Source organism: Acipenser ruthenus, chromosome 11 (genome assembly GCF_902713425.1).
Source record: "Acipenser ruthenus chromosome 11, fAciRut3.2 maternal haplotype, whole genome shotgun sequence".
Lineage (NCBI taxonomy): Eukaryota > Metazoa > Chordata > Actinopteri > Acipenseriformes > Acipenseridae > Acipenser > Acipenser ruthenus.
The window spans coordinates 37,332,411-37,339,131 of record NC_081199.1 but is presented as its reverse complement, the minus strand read 5'-3'; the positions used below and the strand labels follow the sequence as shown (position 1 = coordinate 37,339,131).

Sequence of the window (6,721 nt, the reverse complement as noted above, 5' to 3'; positions counted from 1 at the left end):
TAATGTTCATGAAACTGTTTAATGTTGTTGATAAAGAAGCCAACAACATTCTAGAACAGGATCTAGAACATTCTAAAATAGCAATTTATCATACAACTAAAATAACATTGCATTGCACAGTACCTTGCTTTAAATGATTCTAGTTACAAACCCCATCCCCTGACTCCTATTCCCTCCATTGATCTGCCTTTTACACCTTGCTGCTTCCATTAAACAAAGTTGCTTTAACACTGTAGGGCACATGTCCAAAGATAGCCCTGTGTGAATGCAGAGAAGCCAAGTACAGTTTTGTTGTTGCCCAAAACCAGTTGGAGGCATATTAACAGTTACAGAATGTGCTGTGAGCTGAGTGCTACTAACAAGGGGTTGTATCCATGCTTTTGGCACTGTTGACAACCCCATACGAGGCATCAATAGAGCACTTGAGGAAAGGGAGGTTTTGTTTTTTACAAAGAAAAGAAGAGCTATTAACAACACAAGTAGATATTAAAAAGTCCCAATTACTGTCTTCCCAGACAAGTACATTATTTTGTTGGTACAGTATGTAGTGCTCCAATAATAAGTTACCGTAAATGCTCATATATAAAATGCACACATTTTTATATCATATAGTCCTTGGTATACATTTTATTTCCAGGAATAACAAATACAGGTAATTGATGGGAACATTTTGTATGAAAGAGAAATTCATGGAAATAATTAAAGTATTACCAAAGTGGATATTATATATGCGAGCATGTTATACACAGCGACATGTTGTATATCATCCATAGTAGTAGAATAAATAAATAATCACTTTACTGAGATTAAGACAGCCAGAAGATAAGTGCTATAATGATTTCAATAGGGCATCACAGAGTTTGTTGCAGTTAGAATGAAATGTGACAGGTTCAAGCTGTATTGGGTGAGAATTAGGCTAATGTTATGCTACACTGATTTAAAAGAAAAAGTTATTTAAGCTTTGTCAATATGGTCCATTATGACACACACTGTTTAGAAAATACAAAAAATAAATAAATAAATACAAAAGCAAACAAGAGAATTTCTGAAAAATAATAATATTAATTGATTTATTATTCTTACCATACATTCCATCTGAATATTTAATATTAATTTTCTATACAGTTTACAGCATATACAACTATATATATATATATACCGGCAATTTATAACTGAATTTTTTTTTAATATAGGGAACAACTTAAGATTTGAAATCAGTGGACATCCAGCTCATCCACAAAATGTAGTTTATAACACTAACCTCCAATAAGTACATGAACTTATGTTCTGAGAAATAGTGAATTTCCCTGTAAAAATGTATAACCAGACAACTTGCAGAAACCAGTGCTTTACCTCAAGAACCTCCATTGTTCTTTTCCTAGCTATGATTCATTAGCTGGTATGATGGCCTCATATGTCTATCCCTTGTGTTTACAGCCTGTGAATGAGCATCCCTGCAATGCTACATGGGCTGGGATTTGAAAGGAGGTCACTTTCCCCAGTGACGACTTAAATGTTTGGTTGGGAGAGGGGGTGGGTCTGAGATCAATACATTATCCATACTTTCCATTCCAGCACCACTAAACACTATTGATTAAAACGTGCATTTACAGGCAGGAAGCTCTGTCTTCTTATCTCCTAGTCTCTCAGTAAGTGTAGGAGGAGATAAAGAGAAATGGGAATTGATACTCTTGGGACAGGTGACCTGTGAATAGAATACAAACATCTGTTAATCTATATGCACTGGAAAATAACCTGAAGAATGCTGGAGACAATGGAACTGCATTCCATAGCTGTGCTAGCGACATGTTTGCTGTAAATGCTTGTTCTAACCCAGCATGCTCAAGTTAAAATACTCTTCTTGCCTGTTTTGCAGCTTTAACAGATGGAAAATTATGAAAACATCTGGTATTTGTATAAAAAGATATGTGTGTGTATCATTAGAAATGTTACACGATTAATTGATTACACAAGAATACTGCCAACCATCCAAACATACAGCAAGCTACTGTATTACCACCAGTCCCAGTATGATATTGTTCCAGTAAGCTGATACTAAATTGTAACAGTAAGTTGTACTGTAGTCAGCATTTTGACATTCTTCTGCTCCAAGCACCATCTTCTGGTTACAATGCAAACTGCAGCTTTGGTTCCACATTACAGTATAGAATGTTGGTCAAATGATTAAAGGGTAGTAAAAAAATGGCATGGTACTTTATGTTGCTTATATCTTAAGGTTCTGTTCTTGATGTCCAATACAAGTAGATGCAGAAAGTGCAGTATGGACTCTGGGTGGGAACCAATTATCAGCAACTTTTCATTTTAAAATGATACATATTGGTCATATGTAAACATACAGTAAATGATTAATGTAGGTGAACTACGTGCATTTACAAAATGTTGGTTATGTAAAATGACATAATTGCCCAGGACTTCCCCTTTTCTTATTCCTATGTATTTTACAAGAGGGTCCAGATTTTCCACTATGCCAACATGTCTTCTGTCACTTGCTGTATATACTGGAATAAAATGTATTTTATTAGCTGATCGGCTTTTTTATTTATACATTTTAAAAATGTTTTTCCGTGATTTTTCACTTTCTTTAGATTAGACCTTGAAAGGCAGGGTGTAATTAACACAGTCAGCATGAAGGTATGCTTTCAGAAAAGGGTGCTATAAATCCAGGTTCAAAGCAATCCATCAGTTTGACAGTTTGCTGGAGGGCTGTTTAGGTGAAGCCCACAAAGAAACAGGTTATGACTTGCATCACATAACAACTATTTTATGTTATATATCTTGGAAATTTTTGTTTGCTTTGCAAAGACTAAGGTTTCTTCGATGTGACTTCACCAAACAGCTCAAACAAATAATAAAAAAAGAGTACACATTTATGTATCACAAGCTTCAGCAGAGGTGGACATACGTTTTGTCAATCTTCTTCCCTTCAGTCAACATTGTGGACCACCCTGACACTGTTACTATTCTTTACCATCTCGACTCATCATCCAAATCCACTTGCTGGGCTGTTGTATACTGCAATTTGTTAGAGTCAGATATTGAAATGAATAATTAAATAACAATAATAATAATAATTAAAAAAAAACAACTCAAATGTTTCCTATAATTCTATTTGTGTGTTTTTAAAAAGAAATATCCCAGATCTTTGAAAACACGGTCTGGAATGAGCCTCTTGTTGCTTATAACAGAGTATTTTACTTACTGTGTCTATCAAATGTTGAAACAGAGTGTTAATAAACTTTCATTGGAAAGGAGGCAATGTGGTCCAGTGGTTAAAGTCCAGGGCTTGTAACCAGAAGGTCACTGGTTCAAAGTGCTGCTGCTGGGAGCACAGGATGAGTCACACAGTCACACAGGATGGCGCCAGTTCGTGTCCGGGCTGTGCAAAGAGGCTGAACTTTGCTGAGGACTCCAAAGGGGGCGTCACATGGGCTCTGATGCTCTGGATAGTTGGGCCTAAAAGCGATTCTGGCTGACATTCTGAAATCGGAGGACGCTCACATGCGCTCAGAAAGTCTGTGCTGTGTGGGGACTCACTACGATGAGGAGAAAAAACATAATTGGACATTCTAAATTGGGGGGAAAATAAATAAAAATAATAATTGGTCACTCTAAATTTTAAGAAAAAAAAAATCAACACATTTTGAAAGCTCTCATAAAACTTGGATAACTACCAGATGTTTTTGTTGCTTTTTCAAAACTTTTTGGAACCTTTTACTGCTTTCCAACGCTTATGAATAGACACAATTGCAAGTACAATTGGTAAAATAAAATATGTGAAATAAGTGCCGAAATAAGTATCTATGGAATACTAAAAATAGTAAGGTTTTGCCATGTTGGATTGTTATAAGTAGTATGCATCTGACTTATAGCATAATTATAGCATAAAAGTAACTATTAGGTAAGCAATGAGGTATTCTACGTTTCATACAGCGTTATGAATACCTGAAATATAAATCGCTGTGTGAAGCTATTATTACCTTTTCACCAGTCAATTGATAGGATGTTCACTGAACAAAGGCCCTAAAATTACCATATGCCTTAATAACCTCAGAATGTATTACCTTTGAATTATACGAGCTTGCAATAAATGAAAACCGTAAATCTGAAGGGTTTTTTTATGTAATATGGATCAATTCGGTACTATACAAATCTTTTATACAGATAAAAGGGGGTTATAATTTTTTTTATTAAGGGAAGGACATTTTCAAGCGGCATATTCATAAAGCTTCTTGGGAGTTTTAGCTACTGAAATGATTTACCTACTGTACAGTATGTTAATACAAGTATGCATGCAGTTCATGGAATACTTTATTTTAATAACCCATTTTTGGCAAACTTTTTTTCATGTACTGTAGTAATCTCTTTAGGATTCTTCTGCAGGTCATGTTCTCCTCTTTGTTTAATTCAAGTGAAGCTATGGAAAGAGCTCACTTATGAGTCTCCAGTGTCATAACTACACAACTAATAACAGCATGTGGCACTTGATATAATCTTAGGGTTTGACATATGCAAGAATGTTAGCATGTATAAAACAGTATATGACTACATGTAATAAGATTTTCTACTCACCTACTTGAATTGCATTTTGAGTGCAACTTCCAATAATACACTCTCTTTAATCAAAAGCTAACAATCTAATCACCAGTGCCTCCAGGATTTTGCAGAAATTCAAATAAATTCTCGCACAGGAAATCGTTTTTTTTTTCCAATCAGAAATACAGACATGTTCATTTGCTTTACTTTATTTTGGTGCCCAGCAGCACCAGTTAACTGCTTGAATGAACAGATGAATCATGCACAGAATATAACTGCAGAATATAACTGCAAAAGACTGCTGAACAGTACCCCAAAACCTTCCATGAGACAGTAGGAAACTGTTTCGCAAAATTGAGAGACTGCTAGGCTAAAGTGCAAGAGGTCGCTGAGTTCAAAAAAGAGACACCAACGAAACATAAAACACAGTGCCTCATACCAGCAACAACATTTACGAGGGAAGAAACTAAAAAGTTAAGAAGCTAATTTTAATTCAATTAAACAAAAAAAAAACATAATGAAGAGAATAGCAGTACCTGATGAAACGAGGGAGAATAAAAACGGAATTACTGGCACTGGTAGCTACAATGCTATGAATATGGAGGTAACGTCTACAAATATGAATGTGAAGGATATTATCACTGTTAATTTTTTCCCCAAAAAACTTTCGGATCCCTCTAGGCCCCTGAGTGCATGGGCCCTGTGCAGTTGCCCCAGCTGCACCAACTATTTCTCCGCCACTGGACAGTAATGGCTTTTCATTACAACACAGTGGAAAATAGGACCAGTTGAAATGACTCCACCATTCATTCCAAATACATATGCACATTTGACAGACAAGTTGCTTCCAGAACCCTATTTATTTAATTGTACCAAAACCCACTTTTTGATTTGAGCTGAATAGTCCATGTTGTTCCATGAAAGTTATAATTATAAAAAGGGTGTGCTATGCGGTTGACAGTTTTACTTTTCTCTCACCTGAGGGGAAGAGAGTATCTTCTTTAGAAAGAATATGTAACTTTATCTCTGTGTCATGCAAACAGGAATGCTTTGAGTATGTATATATATACAAAAGATGAAATGTGGCCTTTGCCAACAGCAAGTTTCTCATAAAATAAAATAAAAAAATAATAATTATAGACTAAATCTTTCCATTTCCAGTCAAAGCTGACCTTGTTTGTGCTTGTTCTTTCAAAGCAGTCGATAAAATCTGGACTTATAAAAATAAATATAATAAGGGTCATATAAAATGCATTTCCCCCAAGTCTATAATAGGGCATACTATCAAACATTTTAATTAAAAGGAATTGGAATAAAAAGGAATTGCTTTATTTTAGCTTTGAAGATGTAATTTTGAATAAATTACATTAATTCAAATTTTTCCATAATAATAATTTCCAAATATCAGACTGCAAGGGTCTTGCATTCTATTGTAGCCCTGAGATCTTGTGTAGGATGGTGTATGATAGTTTATGACTTACCAGGGGAATTTCAGGTAATTTTTATGATTGCCAGTGTGGCTCTTTTTGTCCCTAAAACCAGGTTGTGCATGTGTGTTTAAATAAAAATGTAAGATTACTTTGACCTTTAAAAATAAGTCATCTAAGTTCAGCAATCAAACGAAAGGCCATGTAATAGGGTCAGACTGTTGTTGAAAAGGTTCTGTAAATCCTAATAACAAGAAACTTATCTTGAAAAGCATTTCTGGTTCATTTAACACATGACAGTTTTGTTTGGGAGAATTTATAAACAAATACTCAATATTTCAAAAAGACAAAACCCCTGATTTGTTTATTTTGAGTTTCGTAATTAATAGATGTTTTTTTTACTCATTTTGTCTTATTAATAGTCTACAAAGCTTATATATATATATATATATATATATATATATATATATATATATATATATATATATATATATATATATATATATATTTAGTGTGTCCAATTATTATTTTACCCCTGATTTTGTCCCAATTTGGAATGCCCAATCACTTTTCCCTTCACCGCAGCAATTCCCTGAGCTCTGAAGGACAAAGGCCTGGCCAGCAAGGTTTGCTGTAGTGCAATGAAAAACAGTCCCTGCAGGTTTTGCCCCCGAGAGCCATTGTGACGCTCCCTTCAGAGTCCCCAGTGAAGACCTCCCCACTTCGCCCAGCCAGGACGC

At 35.0% G+C, this 6,721-nt stretch overlaps 1 long non-coding RNA gene across 1 annotated transcript; it reads right to left on the bottom strand.

Moving 5' to 3' along the window:
- Positions 1–1,165: 1,165 nt before the first annotated feature.
- LOC131739329 (uncharacterized) lies at positions 1,166–3,473 on the bottom strand. The gene is made up of 3 exons (XR_009330481.1): positions 3,221–3,473; positions 2,924–3,033; positions 1,166–1,705 (listed from the first exon to the last, which is right to left on the bottom strand). It is a non-coding gene; the product is annotated as an uncharacterized LOC131739329 (long non-coding RNA).
- Between the last annotated feature and the right edge of the window lie 3,248 nt (positions 3,474–6,721).